Source organism: Anguilla rostrata, chromosome 15, assembly GCF_018555375.3.
Source record: "Anguilla rostrata isolate EN2019 chromosome 15, ASM1855537v3, whole genome shotgun sequence".
NCBI classification, from domain to species: domain Eukaryota; kingdom Metazoa; phylum Chordata; class Actinopteri; order Anguilliformes; family Anguillidae; genus Anguilla; species Anguilla rostrata.
In genome coordinates, this window is record NC_057947.1 from 11017727 (window position 1) to 11039160 (window position 21434).

Here is a 21434-nt window from a genome sequence, read left to right on the forward strand (position 1 = left end):
CGTCTGTTAGTGCGTCAATGCAGTGTCCCATTAGCACATCTGTTAGTGCGTCAATGCAGAGTGTCCCATTCACCTTTAGCACATCTGTTAGTGCGTCAATGCAGTGTCCCATTCACCTTTAGCACATCTGTTAGTGCGTCAATGCAGAGTGTCCCATTCACCTTTAGCACATCTGTTAGTGCGTCAATGCAGAGTGTCCCATTCACCTTTAGCACATCTGTTAGTGCGTCAATGCAGTGTCCCATTCACCTTTAGCACATCTGTTAGTGCGTCAATGCAGAGTGTCCCATTCACCTTTAGCACGTCTGTTAGTGCGTCAATGCAGTGTCCCATTAGCACATCTGGTAGTGCGTCAATGCAGAGTGTCCCATTCACCTTTAGCACATCTGTTAGTGCGTCAATGCAGAGTGTCCCATTCACCTTTAGCATGTCTGTTAGTGCGTCAATGCAGAGTGTCCCATTCACCTTTAGCACATCTGTTAGTGCGTCAATGCAGAGTGTCCCATTCACCTTTAGCACATCTGTTAGTGCGTCAATGCTGAGTGTCCCATTCACCTTTAGCACGTCTGTTAGTGCGTCAATGCAGAGTGTCCCATTCACCTTTAGCACATCTGTTAGTGCGTCAATGCAGTGTCCCATTCACCTTTAGCACATCTGTTAGTGCGTCAATGCAGTGTGCCATTAGCACATCTGTTAGTGCGTCAATGCAGTGTCCCATTCACCTTTAGCACATCTGTTAGTGCGTCAATGCAGTGTCCCATTCACCTTTAGCACATCTGTTAGTGCGTCAATGCAGAGTGCCCCATTCACCTTTAGCACATCTGTTAGTGCGTCAATGCAGAGTGTCGCATTCACCTTTAGCACGTCTGTTAGTGCGTCAATGCAGAGTGTCCCATTAGCACATCTGTTAGTGCGTCAATGCGAGTGTCCCATTCACCTTTAGCACATCTGTTAGTGCGTCAATGCAGTGTCCCATTCACCTTTAGCACATCTGTTAGTGCGTCAATGCAGAGTGTCCCATTCACCTTTAGCACATCTGTTAGTGCGTCAATGCAGTGTCCCATTAGCACATCTGTTAGTGCGTCAATGCAGAGTGTCCCATTCACCTTTAGCACATCTGTTAGTGCGTCAATGCAGAGTGTCCCATTAGCACATCTGTTAGTGCGTCAATGCAGTGTCCCATTCACCTTTAGCACGTCTGTTAGTGCGTCAATGCAGAGTGTCCCATTCACCTTTAGCACATCTGTTAGTGCGTCAATGCAGAGTGTCCCATTAGCACATCTGTTAGTGCGTCAATGCAGAGTGTCCCATTAGCACATCTGTTAGTGCGTCAATGCAGTGTCCCATTCACCTTTAACACATCTGTTAGTGCGTCAATGCCGAGTGTCCCATTCACCTTTAGCACATCTGTTAGTGCGTCAATGCAGTGTCCCATTCACCTTTAGCACATCTGTTAGTGCATCAATGCAGTGTCCCATTCACCTTTAGCACATCTGTTAGTGCGTCAATGCAGAGTGTCCCATTCACCTTTAGCACATCTGTTAGTGCGTCAATGCAGTGTCCCATTCACCTTTAGCACATCTGTTAGTGCGTCAATGCAGTGTCCCATTCACCTTTAGCACATCTGCTAGTGCGTCAATGCAGTGTCCCATTCACCTTTAGCACATCTGCTAGTGTGTCAGTGCAGGGCTCAGGCTCAACTCTGCTTCAGATCAGGGGAAAACTTCACAGAGCATTGTGGGTACTTTTCACTTCAGTGATTACATTCCAGTTCATTTCCTCAGTTGACCGAATTGAAGTGGAATTGATCCCAGCGCTTTTGTTTGGTACATGGGGCATTTATTAATATCCAGGAGTAGCTTGGGAACGATTTCTCCCTGTTTTCTCACTGGGTGCAGCCACAGCCAAACGGAGCACGTGCAGTAGACGCCTGCCGCATCGCCGCAAGCTGTCGGTGTGCAATATGCAATGCTGCCAGCGCTGGCTTTAATGACATCATCGCTGCGTTGTGTTATGAGCGATTCTGCTCGGGCAGCTGTACGTGTCTGTGGGCTCGGTCTGTTGCGTTTCCCAGCAGCCTCCTGCTGTTCGGTGTCGGCCGCGTCTTCGTGTGCTGCTGCCCCTTAAGAATGTACAATATAACGCTGTATGCTGAATAAAGAAGACATTGCAACATTTCACAAGGTATACGCGTATAACAGATCTGATTGCAATGAAATACTGCTGTGTGCGCGCGTGCTTTGAAAAATACAGCAATGCGAAATACGTGATAAAATCTGAAATTAAAACGTCCGCATGTATTGCCGTTACGTTCCATGTCCTTAAAGGACCTGCCGTCTCCCTGGCTGTGTTCGGAGTCTCGTTTAGCTGAACGGGGCGCGCTCCCTTTAAAAGCAGAACGCCCTGCGTTTGAGTTTTCGCATGAGCCCGGCGGCGGCGCGAGCGCAGGCTAAATTAGGAGCCGGTACGCCGCCGCGCTCGCGCGTTCGGTTCTCACACCTCGCCCCGATCTCTCCTTCGCTAACGCGCTATCCTTAGTTTCGTGTGGGTCTATTAGAGGGAACTTTAAAATTTAAAGTGTTTCGCGGAAGCGTTTCGCTTATTTGTCTATTTATTTTTGTTGCCGCGAAGCGTACGCACCCATTGACGGCAGTTTGCTTTTGTTCTGAGGGAAACGGTGCAGCCTAATTAGGCGATTAGTTAATACGAGGCCTTAGCGCCTCGCTGCCCATGTGACCATATGAAAGCAGTCTGGTTGTGAGCCGCGTGATAACTCATTCTTAAAACTGGCCGGTAACCGTTAGCGCTGAGCGCCCTGTGTGGGCGATGGGGGCTTGGGGGAACTCGAACTGGCCGGGCCAGCCTGCGTCCTCTCTCTCTCTCTCTCTCTCCCTCTTTCACTTTCTCTCTCCCTCTCTCTCCCTCTCTCACTTTCTCCCTCCCTCTCTCTCCCTCTCTCTCTCTCTCTCTCTCTCTCTCTCTCTCTCTCTCTCTCTCACTTTCCCTCCCTCTCTCTCCCTCTCTCTCTCTCTCTCTCTCTCTCTCCCTCTCTCACTTTCTCCCTCCCTCTCTCTCCCTCTCTCTCCCTCCTCTCTCTTCCCTTCCTCTCTCCCTCCTCTCTCTCTCTCTCTCTCTCCTCTCTCTCTCTTCTCTCTCCTCCTCCTCCTTCTCCTTCTCACTCCCCTCTCACTCTCTCTCCCCCTCTCTCTCGCTCTCTCTCTCTCTCTCTGTGTCTCTACTTCTCCCTCTCTCTCTCCTCTCTCTCCCTCTCTCTCCCTTAATGAGCCCAGGTCTCTGAGCTATTATGCGCTTAGGTAGAATTAGATCTTATTTTAATGACGGTGCACTGTGCAGCTGGGGTGATAAAAACTTTAGAGGGATCGGTAAATCAGGATGAAACTACTGATAAATATCAATATTTTTTAATGATCATTTCAGTTGAAAATGTATTCGGCAGAGCACCAGAGGGGAGCGTCAGTTCGTCATTTTGCAAACTAAACAAACAAAATTTGTTAAAGCAATAATCTGGCATTTTTTCTGGGTCGTTGTAATAAGCGGAGACGGGAGCCGTGTTCCGTTGGCGTCGGACCCGACGGCCCTGGCGAAGCGGTGACATCACGGCCTCGCGGCGCGCGGCGCGCGTTCTTTAGCGGGAAGCGGGGTCGCACGCGTAGCGACCGACGTGTGAACTGGGATTAACCCGGATTAGGACTCTAAGGGTTTTGTGTGGCCACATGGCGGTCTGGCAGGACTGCCAGTCCAGATCCCCGGTCCCGTAAACTCCCTGCGGTTTATTCTGGGATGAGCGGGTCCTTTGTCGGTCGCGGCCCGTCCTTCGCTCGTGTTCGCAGTGACCGCAGTACAGTCGTGGATCGGCTGCGACTGCGCATACAGGCTTACTCTGCAGAAGATGGAAACACAGGATTGCATTGCTTTCACAGCCCAGGGATGCCAGGGAAGTTTCTAGAACAGCGCTCGGTTGGTTCTTGAGAAGCGGTGAGTGATGTTGCTTCATGGGAATGGTTTCAGCGGGACGGTTCTCTGCAGAGGCGTTTGTTTCTCCGGCTGATTTATGGGTGGAGTCCCGGCCGCCCGGGTGCGTTAGCGGCCATGTTGAGCCGCGCGGCTAACGTTGCCGTCCTTCGGCGGCGGCCCCGATCAGGAGGCCGCGTTTTTACGGCTCGCTGCCCCGGCGCAGCCGAGAGGGGTGGAGAGGCTCTCTGCGGGGCGCTCTGTACAAGCGGAGACGCCTGTCCCGCCGCGGGCAGGGGCCAGTCTGAGCGGTTCTGTCCCGGTGACTTTGGGGAGTCTCCCCGGCTACCTGCATTTATTACCCTGCCAGCGAGCGCCCGTGTGCGGGGGATGATGTCACTCCGCTGGTTTGTGCAGGCCAGGGTCGCTTAAAGGGCCCCGCTGGAGGGCGTGGGCACGTTAGCACGTTAGCACACAGCCACCGTTAGCGCACAGTTGCTTTAGCACACGGCTCTCTCTGCACTGCTCTGCTCTCCCTCTCAGTTCCACTGATGCAGGAGCTTGCAGAGAAGTGGGGAGGAGGAGGCTGAGGTGTGAAGGTGTGGAGGCTGATGTGTGAAGGTGGAGGCTGAGGTGTGAAGGTGGTGGTTGGGGTGTGAAGGTGGAGGCTGAGGTGTGAAGTGTGGAGGCTGAGGTGTGAAGGTGGAGGCTGAGGTGTGAAGGTGGAGGTTGGGGTGTGAAGGTGGAGGCTGAGGTGTGAAGGTGTGGAGGTGGTGTGTGAAGGTGGAGGCTGAGGTGTGAAGGTGGAGGTTGGGGTGTGAAGGTGGAGGCTGAGGTGTGAAGGTGGTGGTTTGGGTGTGAAGGTGGAAGCTGAGGTGTGATGGTGGAGGTTTGGGTGTGAAGGTGGAGGTTGGGGTGTGAAGGTGGAGGCTGAGGTGTGAAGGTGGTGGTTTGGGTGTGAAGGTGGAAGCTGAGGTGTGAAGGTGGAGGTTTGGGTGTGAAGGTGGAGGCTGAGGTGTGAAGGTGGAGGTTGGGGTGTGAAGGTGGAAGCTGAGGTGTGATGGTGGAAGTTTGGGTGTGAAGGTGGAGGCTGAGGTGTGAAGGTGGTGGTTTGGGTGTGAAGGTGGAGGCTGAGGTGTAATGGTGGAGGTTTGGGTGTGAAGGTGGTGGTTGGGGTGTGAAGGTGGAGGCTGAGGTGTGAAGGTGGTGGTTTGGGTGTGAAGGTGGGGCTGGGGTGTGAGGTGGTGGTTTGGGTGTGAAGGTGGGGCTGAGGTGTGAAGGTGGTGGTTTGGGTGTGAAGGCGGGGGCTGGGGTGTGAAGGTGGGGGTTGGGGTGTGAAGGTGGAGGCTGAGAATATCTACAGCTACAGACCTGAATATCCCATAATGCACTGCTGCACAGATGTTCCCTCCTGGTGGGGGGGGGGGGGTTGTGTTTGTTGAAAAAGATTTTTCTGTATTTCTGCTGAACAAAGGAAAAGTAAATAAAAGCGCTCTTCATTTTCTGTGAGGGAAACTTAATGAGCGTATCCCTGGGAGGGGCCATTTTGTTCTCGGAGCGGAAGCTGTAGCGCGGCGCTAACGGCGCTTTCGAGCTAAATGGATCCGTTTTGGGGAAACAGCCGTTACGTACAGAGACTGCGCGCAGCAGTCTGGCGCGTCTCGGAGAACAGGCCGACAGAAATTTCAGTTTTCTCGACGTCGCGAAGAGCGCGTTTCCTGTTGGCGTTCCGCGGGCGAGGAGGCGGTTCGCATTAAAATGGAGAGCAGGAGGCGTGCTTGAGGGCGCGCGGGCGGGGCCGGGCTCGGCGGCGCCGCCCCGCTTGACATTCAGTTCGGGGAGCGGGAGCCGCTCTGTTCCGCAGGGGGGACCGAGCTGCGGAGCGCTCGCAGTTAAAAATAGAAAGCTCTTTTATCTTGATGACAGTCGCCGCGGCGCGATCCGGGCCGGGAAGACCGGCTGCGTCTGAGGGCCGGGGCGGGCAGGGTGTTCGGTCCGCCGAGGCTGTCAACGGGCGTCGCCGAGACCCCAGGGGGCAAGACCTTGGGGGGGGGGGGGGGTTGACAGGTGGCCAGGAGCCACGAGCGCGGACTTGTTTCCTGTGGCGTCCCAAAGCGTTTTCTGTCGCTTCGCCTTGCCAATTCTGGGGGTTCTGTCCTTCGCCCGTGACCCCTATCGCCATGGCGCTCCTTTCGCTGGCACTCCCTCGCTCACGGCCACAGCGGGACGCCCCGCTTTTCCTCCTAAAAAGCAGAGCGCACCGTCTGCTCTCCTCGTGTGGATCACACTGGGGTCACAGTGTGGAAAATTCCATGGCGGGGAGTCGAACCCCTGGCAGCGCGGGTGGATTTTGTATCGGCCGACGTGTGCGTTCGGCCTCCCTGTAGACCGCACCGCTCGGTCTCACCCCAGGGCCTGTGTCTCACCCCAGGGCCTGTGTCTCACCCCACTCTCAGCTCGTGATTGGCTGAGAGATCACACTGTCCCCCACTGCCTCCCGGTTGAAACCCTCGAGCCCCGTATCAGTAAACACTGAGATGCCACTCGCCAGGCAAATATCGGCCTACGCCGAGCTTCGATGTCATCTCTTTCACGATTTCCCATGTTGGTTTAAAGTGCCCTTTAAGGCGCTCTAAATTAAGTTCCGCGGGGGTTGGCGTGGTTACCGAGGCAGGTTTCATGACCTCCTCCTGCCTTCCCGACCCGATCCCCCCGTTTGGCTCAGACACGGGGATCGTTTACTGTGAGCTCCAGGAGTGTATACTGAGCAAAGATACTAGTGTGCACATCCAGCCCTAGTTGGGTTCAGTGCAGGATTTTTTTTTTTTTTAAAAAGGAAAAGTTATCCAAACACAGAAATGAAAAGCTCCCAGGAATATATTGAGTGAACAGCACAACGTTTCGGTGGCAAAGACCTTCATGAGGCGTAAAACACACATGAGATCGATCTCTTATCTGCCCGAATGAACACACACCTGCTGTGTGTGTGTGTGTGTGTTTGTGTCCCGCTGTCGACCCCGACCTTCCAATCGATGGCGTTTCTGGTCTTTCACAGATAACGCCCCCCCGTGCAGGTCCGCCCGGACGCGTTCGCATCAGCGCCTCGGGTGTCACCGGGCTGTTCCCGCACGCGGGTGGCGCGTGTAGCGTCAGTGACCTCGCTAGGCTGCGGCGCAGGGTGCGCGCTCGGGGGACGGGTGAAACCGCCGCGGCTGGAGAGGCGTTAATTCCTCCTTCGGTTTACGCTCTGCGTTTCCGTGGAAACTCGGGTGGGCTGGGTCACCGGTGAGAGGTAGAGTTCCCGTAGAGACCCCGCTGTCCCTCCGTGTGTAGGGCTGCGCGTGTGGTACCCCCCCCCCTCCCCCCGCCAGACAGCCCACGGGCGTGTGGTACCCCCCCCCCCCCCCCAGACAGCCCACAGGCGTGTAGTACCCCCCCCCCCATATCCCCGCCACGCACACTCCTCCCCACCCGGGACCGGCATTCCTCCGTCCAGAAATAGCTTTAATTAAAAGTTAAAGTACAATTAACAAAGCCTGGATTACTGTAACGTTATCTCCAGGAAGTGGAGGAGAGAGGGAAACCCCCCCCCCCCCTCGCCCGTTTGAAAGTGTGCAGAGCGGTTCTTGTGGTGGTTCCTGAGCGTGCAGCAGGGTTAGTTCTCTCCTGTGTTCAGCCCTGAGTGTGAGGGGCGCGGAGAGCTGCTGAATCCGTCAGGCTCTCTGACGGTCTCTCTCAGGATGTCAGGCTGTCTGGCGGTCTCTCTCAGGACGTCAGGCTCTCTGACGGTCTCTCTCAGGACGTCAGGCTCTCTGACGGTCTCTCTCTGGACGTCAGGCTCTCTGACGGTCTCTCTCAGGACGTCCGGCTCTCTGACGGTCTCTCTCAGGACGTCAGGCTCTCTGACGGTCTCTCTCAGGACGTCAGGCTCTCTGACGGTCTCTCTCAGGACGTCAGGCCGTCTGACGGTCTCTCTCAGGACGTCAGGCCGTCTGACGGTCTCTCTCAGGACGTCAGGCTCTCTGACGGTCTCTCTCAGGACGTCAGGCTCTCTGACGGTCTCTCTCAGGACGTCAGGCTGTCTGACGGTCTCTCTCAGGACGTCAGGCTCTCTGACGGTCTCTCTCAGGACGTCAGGCTGTCAGGAGGGCAGCTTCTCTCTCTGTGTGCTCACTTCAGCCTGCGCTTATCTTACTGATCTCAGATCAGTCAATTACTCCGTGTACACACACGCGCGCACACACACACACTCACACTCACGCATACACACACACACACACACACACGCATACACATATTTACCAATGTGTGAGGACCATGATAAAGTGCCTGCACTGTGAGGACCATGTTTTCCACTGTCACTAGGAGAATACCAATCCCGCAGTTCACCATCAGATGGCCGAAATGACCCATTCATGACTTGAAAATCAATTATTTCTCAAGGGACACACACACACACACACAAACACACACACGCATACACACACACAGGCACACAGTGGTGGAGGATGACCTGTCTGTGGCGTGTTTGTGGGAGAAAGGTCATTGCCGGTAATGGGCTGGGAGATGATACCCACGCTAAGCATCATGGGAGGTGACATTGGCACGCCGCCGCTGACACGGCTGTCGGAGATAGGCGGGATTTACGACGCGCCCGACGGCGTTTCCTCCTCCAGCGGGGACGGGCGTTTCCTCCTCCAGCGCCTTCGGGTCCGCGACGGGCGGTCCTGTCGCTGCGGTAACGGGAGCGGGGTTTATTCTCTCCGGCGGATGAGCCGCTGGGAGGCGAGCCGCGCGGCGTCTCTGAGACTGGGGCTCATAAATAACCACGGACACGTCGCAGGGAGAGAGTGCGCCGGTGACACGGGCTGCCTGGCTCTGCGCTCATTTACATTTCCCTCAGGAAGGGGGTGAGGCTGAATGTGTGGTCCCGCACACTGCCTGACCTGCAGCCCCACACACTGCCTCGCCTGCAGCCCCACGCACTGCCTCACCTGCAGCCCCACACACTGCCTCACCTGCAGCCCCACACACTGACTCACCTGCAGCCCCACACACTGCCTGACCTGCAGCCTCACGCACTGCCTCACCTGCAGCCCCACACACTGCCTGACCTGCAGCCCCGCACACTGCCTCACCTGCAGCCCCTCACACACTGCCTCACCTACAGCCCCACACACTGCCTCACCTGCAGCCCCACACACTGCCTCACCTGCAGCCTCACACACAGCCTCACCTGCAGCCCCGCACACTGCCTCACCTGCAGCCCCACACACTGCCTCACCTGCAGCCCCACACACTGACTCACCTGCAGCCCCACACACTGCCTACCTGCAGCCTCACGCACTGCCTCACTGCTAGCCCCACCACTGCCTCACCTGCAGCCCCGCACACTGCCTCACCTGCAGCCCTCACACACTGCCTCACCTGCAGCCCCGCACACTGCCTCACCTGCAGCCTCACACACTGCCTCACCTGCAGCCCCACACACTGCCTCACCTGCAGCCCCGCACACAGCCTCACCTGCAGCCCTGCACACTGCCTCACCTGCAGCCCCGCACACTGCCTCACCTGCAGCCCCACACACTGCCTCACCTGCAGCCTCACGTCTTATTCTGTCTTTTGTCACGCTGTGGAAAGTCTTTCATGTACCCGAGCTCTTCTTTCCTGTTTATCTGTGTCACGTGTTTGTGTTTTTATTTGTTTGTTTTGTTTGCGCCCTGGCGCTGAGCTGCTGACCGTCGTGCTAACGCGGGAGACGGGAGGCTAGGGTTAGGGTTAGGGTTGGGGTTGGGGTTGGGGCTAGGGTTAGGGTTAGGGTTGGGGTTAGTGTTGGGGTTAGGGTCGTGCTAGCGCGGGAGGCTAGTCCTCCAGCTCAGGCCCAGGAGAGAGCCCGGCTCGCTGAGGAGTACCGCCGCTCGGGCAGCACGGCGGTTCTGACCCGCGGGGTCGGGGCGAGTCGCTCGGCGAGACCGAACCCTCCCCTGACCGTGCGCACGCCCCCGGCCCCACCCGAGTCCCAGTTCGAAAGGACCGGCCGAAAGTGTGGCCGCTGAAACCGGATCAGCCGCGTTCGCTTTACGCCTTAGAAGCGCCGCTGCCCTGCAGGCCTGCCGGCGGCTCTTTGGCCCGGACCCCCCCTCCCTGCTGCTTACCGAAGGCCCGCGAGCCTCTTCCCTCCCCCTCTGCTCGGTGGTGGAATTTCCCGCCAAAACGCTGCTCGCTTCTCCTTCGTTTCGGACGCTCGGCTCCTGTTAGCGCTCTCGGCTCGTGGGAGGAGGCGGCGCCTCAGCGCTCCGGTGCCCGCGGCCTGCCAGCCGTTCCGGGGGGGGGGGGGGGCGGTTCTGAAGCACGCTCCCCTGCGAGGGCTGTCCGTAAGACAGGACGCTGAAATGAAAGCTTTTTTTCTCTCCTGCTGCGTTTGTTCGGAGTAAACCCGCCGTTCATTCGTCCTTCGGCTCGTAACGAGCTCCCGCGGCTGAACGTTCCTCTCGCGCGCTGCCTCCGTGATGTGGGGCGACGTCTCGAAACGCCCCGGGACGCCTTCTCCTGACCCCGTGGCCTCGGGCCTCGGCCGGGCCCGGGCCGGGTGGGTCATCCGATCGGACCCGTGGGGGGGGGGGGAGAATGCGATCAGTTCCGTCCCATCGGTCTTCAGAACGAGAGGGAGATCAAATCTAGTGCGAGTTAAACAAGCTTCCTTGAGACCGTTTCCCCATCGTCCGGGCCGGAGAGCGTGTTTCTATCGAGGTCTATTTGTTTTGCCCGTTTTGCTGCCGTCGTAACCGTGACGTTGTGTGACGTGTCAGTGGAGATTTGGGTCACGTAAAAAAACGTCTCAAAACTGGCTATAAATTTCAAACCGGAAAAATAACTTTGAGCTGTCCCGTTGGGCTAGAACAAACAAGTCTCTGTTATGCACTCCCCAACCCTTTCAGAAGAACTTCCCTAAATCCCCTCGCTTTGCACGACTTACTGTTTTTCTTACAAATGCTGAGCTAAACCATGAAAAATGGAGCCTTCCCTTTTGCAATGAAATGAGTATTGTTATGCTTTAAAGATTTTGGTGTTTTCTAGATGATTTCCGGTCTGGTTTAGTAAGTGGGGTGCGTTTGGAGAGCGGATGTGGGAGACCTCAGCATGCCACATAAACCGATCGTCTGGAAGTCCACAGGTATTGGGGGGCTGGGTTGCTCCCTCTGCCATGTTTCCTTGGAGATGGTTGAGGCCCCCGTTCGGCAGGCTCGCCACCCTCCTGCGATTGGCCGGCCTGGCCGCGGTTCCTGTTTCGCGGCGGTGAACCTCAGCAAATCACCAGTCACCCCGTCTGACCCCCTCCTTGCCCCCCCCCCCCCCCAAGGGGGAGCTCGGGCCGTGAGGCTCAGCTAAGTGTGCAAACAGAAAATGGCCATGGGGCCATGTTTAAAAACTAGAGGGCCATGTTTAAAAACTAGAGGGCCACGTTTAAAAACTAGAGGGCCACGTTTAAAAACTAGAGGGCCACGTTTAAAAACTAGAGGGCCACGTTTAAAAACTAGAGGGCCACGTTTAAAAACTAGAGGGCCACGTTTAAAAACTAGAGGGCCACGTTTAAAAACTAGAGGGCCACGTTTAAAAACTAGAGGGCCACGTTTAAAAACTAGAGGGCCATGTTTAAAAACTAGAGGCCCATGTTTAAAAGCCGCTCGCTGATGAGTGAGCGTGCTCAGAACTCCCGCCGCTCTTACCGCTCATAAAACGCTCGGCCAATTAGAAAAGCCCGCCGCCGTGCGTTTCCGCGCGTTTAAGATATGAGTCAGCGACGGAGCGAGGCGCAGGCGAACTCCTCTGCCGTGGACGATGTTTACTTTAAAATGAATTTAATTAAGCCTGCGCAGGACTCTCCGGACTGGTCTTCGTTTAAAAAGGGACCGTGCTCGATAGGACCGCGTTTTTACTGGTGCGAATGCTCGATAGCAGTGGCGCGGGGGTGGAGTTTTTCATTATAAATGTGCTAAAGCGTGTTGTGGGGGGGGGGGGGGGGAAGGCTGTCGTTCGTCCAGAGGGCCCGTTAAACCATGGAAAGCGCCGGAAGGAACTGGGCGGGACTGGAAAGCACCTGCGGGGGGGAGGGTGGGTGGAAAGCTCGCGACGGCGCTGGCAGGTGAAATGGAGGCCCGGCGCATTGCCTGAGTCAGGCGTACCGTGTTTAAGCTGTGTCATCTACTCAAATTTCACTGCGAAAATGACTGCTTGGTACGCAAATGTCGCTCGATACTGGGCATGTCTGATCAACAGAGATGATGGCAAACGTCCACTTGCAGTAGACTCTTAACTTAGACTCTTTAAATGTGGTGATAGGTGGTTTAGTCTGTTTTAGGCCAGTGTGAAGTGTGAACTTATAAATGACCATGGAAGGTGACCCAGGAAGACATGGAGAGCAGGTTAGGTGTGCAAGACAACAGATCTTCCACATAAAGATATCCCTGTTTCATTTAACAGAGACACTAATTACACGTCAATACAGGTGTACCAGAACCGCTTGATGACAAAGAAGAACCTCTCCTCTGTAGTTTGTATGTAATTTGTTGTAAGTTAAGTAGGCTATTGTTGGAGATGTTTTCTTGGAAACATATTTTAGACTACTCAAATTACAGTGACACTCATCGAGTTGAAATGGTCCGATTTCTAAAACGGAGATGGGTTTTTTTCATACGGTGTTTACGTTGTGCCTTTCGTATGCATTTGAGCTGATTGAATGCATTGGTGTGAGTGAGTCCCGTTGAAGCCTGGGTAAGGGGCAGCAGGACAGACTGTCAGAGCTCATAGACACAATGCAGCCTAGCGCGGTGCTAAAGCAGCCGTTAGCCGTCTGAATGAGTCACAGGCCTCCAGTGTCCCACCTGCCAAAACAGCGCTGTCCTTTCACAGCAGTGGGAAAATGTTCAGCCCACGTGGAGTTTTTAAAAGCAGTGATGGGGGGACCCAGGAAACGGCAGGGGTGTGCGAATGAGCCGGTGGTCTGTGGTGGGGGGCCGTGAGTTTGGTTAAGATGGCTGGAGTTTGGTTCTGTCTGTGATTCATTAAGATGGCTGGAGTTTGGTTCTGTCTGTGTGATGTCAGACTCATTAAGATGGCTGGAGTTTGGTTCTGTCTGTGGCGTCAGACTCATTAAGATGGCTGGAGTTTGGTTCTGTCTGTGTGGTGTCAGACTCATTAAGATGGCTGAGTTTGGTTCTGTCTGTGATTCATTAAGATGGCTGGAGTTTGGTTCTGTCTGTGATGTCAAACTCATTAAGATGGCTGGAGTTTGGTTCTGTCTGTGTGATGTCAGACTCATTAAGATGGCTGAGTTTGGTTCTGTCTGTGATTCATTAAGATGGCTGGAGTTTGGTTCTGTCTGTGATGTCAAACTCATTAAGATGGCTGGAGTTTGGTTCTGTCTGTGATGTCAGACTCATTAAGATGGCTGGAGTTTGGTTCTGTCTGTGATGTCAGACTCATTAAGATGGCTGGAGTTTGGTTCTGTCTGTGGTGTCAGACTCATTAAGATGGCTGGAGTTTGGTTCTGTCTGTGATTCATTAAGATGGCTGGAGTTTGGTTCTGTCTGTGTGATGTCAGACTCATTAAGATGGCTGGAGTTTGGTTCTGTCTGTGATTCATTAAGATGGCTGGAGTTTGGTTCTGTCTGATGTCAGACTCATTAAGATGGCTGGAGTTTGGTTCTGTCTGTGTGATGTCAGACTCATTAAGATGGCTGGAGTTTGGTTCTGTCTGTGATGTCAGACTCATTAAGATGGCTGGAGTTTGGTTCTGTCTGTGATTCATTAAGATGGCTGGAGTTTGGTTCTGTCTGTGATGTCATTAAGATGGCTGGAGTTTGGTTCTGTCTGTGATGTCAGACTCATTAAGAGGCTGGAGTTTGGTTCTGTTGTGTGATGTCAGACTCATTAAGATGGCTGGAGTTGTTCTGTCGTGATGTCAGACTCATTAAGATGGCTGGAGTTTGGTTCTGTCTGTGATTCATTAAGATGGCTGGAGTTTGGTTCTGTCTGTGATGTCAGACTCATTAAGATGGCTGGAGTTTGGTTCTGTCTGTGATTCATTAAGATGGCTGGAGTTTGGTTCTGTCTGTGATGTCAGACTCATTAAGATGGCTGGAGTTTGGTTCCGTCTCCATGGCGTCAGTCTCGCAGCCGTAGCACAATCCAGCGTCGTGGTTTTCTTTTCAGCGGCCGATGGGGTCGGTCGTTCCATTTCCTCAGGAAAAAAGAAAACGTTGGCTCTATCATCTTCCTTTTGTAATTTTCACATGAAAGGCAACTTTTCTGCATCCTCTGTGACCTGCGGTGATGCGGAAGTCTTTGTCAGAGGAGCTGGTGACTAAACAACCTGGCCTACATGTTCATCCAGGAGCAAGCAGTCCCCTGGGAGGCCTGCTGCCTGTCTGTTGTAAGCCTGTTCTTCTTCTTCTTCTTCTTCTGTTGTATAAAGCAGCTGCTCTTCTTCTTCTGTTGTGTGAGGCTTTTCTTCTTCGTCTTCGGTTGTGCAAGGCTGTTCTTATTCTTCTGTTGTGTAAGGCTGTTCTTCTTCGTCTTCTGTTGTGCAAGGCTGTTCTTCTGTTGTGTAAGGCTGTTCTTCTTCTTCTGTTGTGTAAGGCTGTGTATGTGGAAAACCAGCTGCAGTCTGCTGATAATCGAAGGCTACTAATTTAACTGTGAGAAAATTAACACTGACAAAGGCCGTGTGTGTGTGTGGTGTGCTTCTGTGTACGGTGTGTGTGTGTGTCCAGGGTGGGTCAGTGGTTGCAAATCTTAAATTTCAAGTTTATTTTCTTTTAAACAATTTTTTAAAGCACGTCTGATCGCTTCAGTCCATCATTGACATTATTTATCTCCAGTAGTTAGTGAACAGTGTGACCTAGTATCTGCTTCAGCACCAGAATCATTCATTCATAATATTCTTCTGGAGATGGTCACATCACGGTCAAAGTCGTGTCACATTACATTAATCTTATTCAATCCTACAAGTGTGGACTGCCCGTCTGTTTCTGGAAACTGCATGCGTATGCTAGTTTTTTAGATTTATTTTAATTCATGTTTGTACTGTGTACCTTGATTTGAATGCTAGGTAGAATTTTTTCTCTTGGTGACATTTAAAATGGCTGTTAAAAATGTTTTATAAAAACATGCACGCAGGCATGAACACACACACAAACAGGGTTTTTTTTCAATATTAAGAGACCCACCAGTTATTTATTTTTTTAATTAATATTTTTATTTTTGGAAATTTTCTGGCAGAAAGGGGATAGCAGCACTGAGCTAGGAGATATTTCACAAAGCTGGCTGAAACTATCCGGGCTATACTACAGTAACCCCAGTTTGAATTAGCCGGGTTACGTAATCTGTTCCGTTTGCCAGAGCAAGGTTGCGGCTCCAGAGCTGAAGCTAATTCACCTGCTGAAAGCCAGGTTTGGGCTCTGAAGTTATGCTCACTTTCCTGGACTTTAAACAGCCCAAGTAAACTGAACGGCGATCGAAACGTTCGATCAGAAAAAATGGCAGAAGAAAGTGCAGTACCGTTTATAGCGGGGGTGCAGGAACTCATTATGGAGTTTTATGAAGATTACAAACCCATAATTCCAAAAAAGGCAACACGACAGTAATGAATAAAGCGAGAGAGACGCTGCCTGGGAATCGATTGCCGAGCGCATAAATGCTTAAGTTAGTCTTATTGCGCGTGCTTTGCATCTCTTCAATAAAAATAAAAAGCGACACGATCGGTTTCGCGCAGAAGACAAATATACTTAAGCTGTTATCACTTTCAACCGTTAGTTTGAACAACGGAGCTGTGATTCTAGCGTGTGCGATCCTGCGGCCGCTGGAAAGCCTTTATCTTTTCTCTCTCTTTTTGTGTGTGTGGGTTTTGGCTGTTTGGTCTGCGAATCTCCGGCGATAGTGTGAAATCTCCACGCCGGCACCCTGCTCATGTCCAGTTTGAGCCGATGAGCGTTTCCTGGAATCAAAACGGCTTTTTCCACCAGTTTGCTCGTGAGCGTTTGGGACAGGGATTGTTTTTGTTGAAGCAGAGAATTATGGGGAAACTGCTACCTATTCTGAGCGCTGGACAGACAGCATAGCCCGTTTCACACAGAGGTATGCTCTCAACGTTACGACTGATGTGTTGTAGATTTTTAGCTATTTTTCTGATTATTCTGTTAGAGTTATTTTAATAAATTGTGTCTGTTTATAATAGATTATATTTTTATGTTGTGGTAAATGTGGAAAAAATGGGAAATGTGTATATTTCCCTGGAAATGTGTACATTTCCTGATCCAGTGGTAAATCTACAAATATCCTGCGAAATGTGCGAATGTCCCATAATACTTTGCACACATCCACGTCTGTGTGTGTGAAAATTGAGGTATTGCTAATTATGAAACGTAAATTACTCCGATACCGTACTATGCTGAACTAACCTGTATACAGCGCAGTTGATAACGTTTTGGGACATATTTTTTCTTGATTTGGCTCTGTACTTCAGTTTTAGCTTTATAATCAAACAATTCACATGTGGCTAAATTGCACATTCTCAGCTTTTATTAAAGGGTGTTTTTATACATTTTGGTTTCAACATGTAGAAATTACAGCACTTCATACATAGTACCCCCATTTCATACATGTATATATATATATGTGCGTGTGTGTGTGTGTGTGTAGAAGGCATATATGACGAGGTGTTCATTAAAGGGTTTTTTAAAGGAGGACGCCGAGGCGCTGACCCAACACTAAGAGGAGAGATGGGTCCTGTGTGTCAGACCTGCAGAGCCATTAGATGGACGGACTCCAGTCCCCTGTTAAGCCTTTTCTTCACATCCCTTATAATCCCACTCTCTCTCTCCTCTCTCTCTCTCTCTCTCTCTCTGAGACCATAAATGGCTGACTGAACGAATGATCGATTTCACTCACGGAAAGAGATGAATGAGGAAGAGGGGGATTGAATGAAAAGGAAAGGGAAGTGCCTGAAGCTTCGGGAGCAGTTTGAGACGTTTTCTTTTCTCGTTTTCCCAGTGGGGGGGCGGGGCGGGGGCGGGGGGGGGGGAGATGGAAGATGGTGTAACTTTATGCCCTGGTTTACGCGGGTTGGGCCTACAGCCTCCATTGCTGTTGGTACTGTGGGCTTTGGGACTAGATGGGTCTGTACAAACACAAAAGAGTGCCTTTGCACTGGATTCAGAATGATAATGGACTGTGTAAACTGGTAAAAGCCTGGCATTTGATTTCAAATCTGCTTGCTTTGTGGCTAAAAATGAAGGTCGATAATACAGGAATTGTTAGATGGGTTGAGATCAGACAACTTTGTGTTGATAGTTTCTTCTTTGGAATAATAATTGAGAGGGGGGGAAAGGGGTGTAGGGGGACCATTGAACTCTTAATTTTGCTGAAAGAGTTCACACATAAAACAAATATCCTGACCTCTTCAGTTATTTTTTTTTCATGCAGAATAAAAAGATTGTTTTCATTATTACGGTTTTCAGTGTCGTTTCATTGACTTGTGTGGACTGGCTTTTTACTGACTGCTACCCAGTAGCAGTGCTTATTCCATCCAATGCCTCACTGTCAGGACTGATGTGTTTGATTTTCAGCTGGAGAGCTGGGATATGGAGGGGAATCAATATTTAATTTGATGTTCATTGTGGTCAGTGTAATGTATTGATGTTTCAAAAAACACATTTGAAGTCAAGTAGGAGACAGAGATTTTTTTTATTGAGTTAAGAAGAAAATGAAGAAATAAGGTCAAAGTAGTTTGTTGGAGTGTTTAGGTTAATACTGAAAAAGTGGTTGGTTTTTAAGATGGTTAAACTAGTGAACTGAGTGTGACGCACACCTTCACACACACATGCGCACACTCACACAGACACACACCCACATGTGCACACACACACATGCGCACACACACACACACACTGAGCTATTTATGGGAGGTGTACTTGCATGAAGCCAAGGTCACATGGTGTCCTTTGCTTGTACTGCTGCAGAAAACCCATTTGCAGTGCTGCTGTAGGAGTGAACAGGCATTTCTGCCACCCCCCCGACCAGCAACAGAAGAACATTAAGCCCACCTGCCTCGAACCACATGACCTGGCACACTGCTCCACGCATTCAAAACTAAATGGCGACTTCCTGATATTCAGTACAAAGCGTACATTTGGCAAACTTCCACCAAACCCCCTTATTATGCTGACAGAACTGAACGTGAGATTTGTGGAGGGGTGTGGTACCTGATCCCCCCCCCCCCCCGGTGCGTCTCTGTTCAGGTGGGCGGGGCCGAGTGGCTGCTCTTTTGTAGGTCGGTTCCGTAACTTTGACGCCCTTTCCCTCCTGGTTTCCCGCCTTGGCGGACTCCCCCCCCCCCAGCCCCCCCCTCGCTGAACCATGCGGGTCTGGAGGGTGCTCGCTTCGTGGCGCGAGCCGTACTTGGTAATTGCTCATTGGTCCACGTCGCAGTGCTGTCCCGGTTTCCGGGCCGAGGTCCGGGGCTGTGGCCGCGAATCATGCGATTTGATTGGCTGAGAGCTTATCCCATCTCAAGAGCCATGCCATGATCTCATACACCCTGTATTTGGCCCGTACTGAGGCTGGTGTTCTAGCAAGATAATGCTAACTGTAATGGACGCCGTGAACGCCCGAGTGTGCTGACTTTGTGGCCCTCCGTCACGTTTCACACGTGTCTTTCCTTCTGGAACCTTCTGCTGTCTTCAGAACGACAGTCAGCTTTGTCTCGACTTGCAAAAGACACTCAGTTATTTTTATGACAGAAAATAGTAATGATTATCTGTGTGTGGAGTTGTATATGATTGTCATGACATGTAAAATGATTTATGGTTGAATAACCTTGAGCAATGTTAGTTTTGCACACAGGTGCGTATAGGGCATGTAGTAGTATGAGATGTAGTGTGTGTAGCGCATGTTGTAGCACGTGTAATAATGCATGTAACGTGTGTACCAGGACGTGGCACTGGAGGCCTCTGCAGACGTGTACGGATGCTTGTTATATTTTTGTTTTGTCTGGCTGTTAGTGAATATTGTCATATCATGGTTTAGGAACTGGCCTTTTTACCAAAGGGCTGCTGGTTCAGTTCCTGCCATTGTGCCCTTGAACATAGTACTTAACCTGCATTGTTTCAGCGTGAATCGAGCTGTTTAAATGGATGCTATGATACTATGTAAAAATAAATAAGGGGGAAAAAAGCTGTGCAAGTCACTCTGGATAAGACTGTGTGCTAAATGCCCATAATGTATTGGAAATCCTATATTTATACAGTCGATTAACAACGGTGAACTGCCTTCAGGCAGTGGCTTGTAGTTTCTGTGGGTAAGTGCTCTTGGGAAATGTAGTTTAAAATGGTAATCACACCCCTTAGATAAGAGAGGAGTTGGAAAGGAATAGAATCGAGGGGCCCTGGACCCTTCTGCAGAGCCTCCTTCCCGCACTGCTAAATCCCCCAAAATGACTCCATCTCTGATGGCCTCTAACTGCCAGCCAGGCTGCTTCTGACTGAGTCATTCCGGGGCAGGTGGGTGATGCCCTTTCACTTAAAATCAGCGCACTGGACGACCGGACCGGAAAGATCTGGCAACCATATAAGTATAGCAGACTCAGACCTGTGTTCAGTCAGACTTGTCCCTAGCTTTTGGTTACCGCAGTTGCTGATTGCCGCTGCAGCTGGTGGCGTTGATGATTTCACCTCTGAGTTCGGAGAAGCTCTCTCCTAAATGCCAGTGCGCTGCCAGACTGAGCATCAGTAACGGAAATTTCCTACCATACAAGTATTATTTACTCTAGCTTTAATATTATTTTTTAAATATTTATCTTGGCCGTTGTACGTACTTGGAAGTGTAGATGGTATCTTCAGCCTGAACCTCTACCACCACATTTTTGAGGGATTGGCTGTTCGGCTCTGCTTCATACCTTCACCGTAAACAAATAACCCGATCGCCTCATAACGAGAGCCAGAACTCAGACTGAAACAGGCATTGGTTTTCCACGTGCTGCCGGCTATAGAACTCTTAATCCCCGACCAGACAATTAGCACACCCATTATTTCAAACGCATTCCATCCTTACACATATCTCGGTTACTTCAAGGATGGGGGGGGATGTGTTAAGAGGAAGCTTCTCAATTTTCCAGTGTTGGAGTTCATCTGGCCTTAATGACGTCTGATCATGTGATCCGTGCTCATCGCTGCTCTCAGAGTGGGGCGTGCTGATCCTCTTTGCCTGCTTCAGGACTCCTTTCCCTGTAGGAGCGGGAAATCGGCCATCTTTGTTAGACTCTCTCTCCCTGTCCTGTGGCGAGTCCGGTTTCACGCTCCACCCTGAAGTAGTAATCCTCGGAAACGGGCGAGAAAGGACTCTTTTGGACAAAATGTCAGTTGATAATCTTTCTGGATTAAAACTGAGGAGGTGAGCGGAGTTGGAGCGCAAGCCTTTAGTGTAAGAATGGTGAACAGGCGCCCCCTGTCTCCAGGAAGAGAGGCGTCGTCCTGGGACGGGCGGGCCGCTGTCCCCCCCCCCCGTTCCCCTTGCGCAGGTGTCGAGGCAGATGGTGTCTCTGGAAGACGGAGAAGGTGGCAAATCCGTGAATTAATCCCTGTCTCCAGATCTGCCTGTGCATCAGACCGCGCCTCGAGGTTCTCTGACTCGACCTGCCAATTAGACAGCCTGGCAAAAATGTTAAAATTTCATGCAAGATCAGTCTGAGGTGAATGCATCAAAAGACACCACAAAATGCTGGTTCTAAAAATGTATCAAAATAAAATAAATAATGTGCTATTTTGAAGATACAGAAATACATTTCTTGAGAAGGATTGTCATTTGATGTAAAGGTCATCGTAAAGGACCGCATAATTATTTTCCACATCATCTTTTATGGATTGCCTTCAGTTAGTTAGTTTTCTGTGCACAAATGTGCACATCTTGGACAAATGGAAGAGGCTTTGTTGAATAATGATGGGCTGCAGTACATCTCTACTTCCCCTTTATGTCATTGCAGGTTTCTCTTTAAGCTTGAGAGCCAGTGAAAGAAAGCTCTATGTCTTGGAAGAGTAATGTAGTAGTGGCCTGCGTTGTTAGAATTTATACCACTCACAATGAAATGTGAAGCGTCTTTCAAGAGATTTGCGCTATTCTCTAATGCGGGCATTTCACATACTGTAGTGTAAGCGTTCATAGCTGGCTCAGTCATGTTATGTTTGATGCAGTGGTTTACTGTGAAGCCAGAACATTGGAAACATTTTTCTGATGGTGGAATATTATTTTCTCATGAACTTATTGTACATAATGAGGGATATTAGTAGCCTATCTCTATGAGCTATATTTATCACTTACTGTAGGGCATACTCAAATTTACTGTGCGCAGATATGTACTAGACAAACATAAAATTTACCTTGGAATGATCAGAAATGATAACATTTGTAAA

At 51.1% G+C, this 21434-nt stretch overlaps 1 protein-coding gene across 5 annotated transcripts in view; it reads left to right on the forward strand.

Moving 5' to 3' along the window:
* Window positions 1–21434, forward strand: part of LOC135240333 (double-stranded RNA-specific editase 1-like) — a 147721-nt gene that overhangs the window by 17536 nt on the left and 108751 nt on the right. The window contains exon 1 of one of the 5 annotated variants that reach the window (XM_064309674.1): window positions 15189–16107. The exons of the other annotated variants lie outside the window; for them this stretch is intronic. The gene's annotated coding sequence lies outside the window, so the exon portion shown is untranslated. Of the gene's footprint in view, window positions 1–15188; window positions 16108–21434 lie in introns of those variants that run through there. 5 annotated transcript variants of the gene reach the window in all.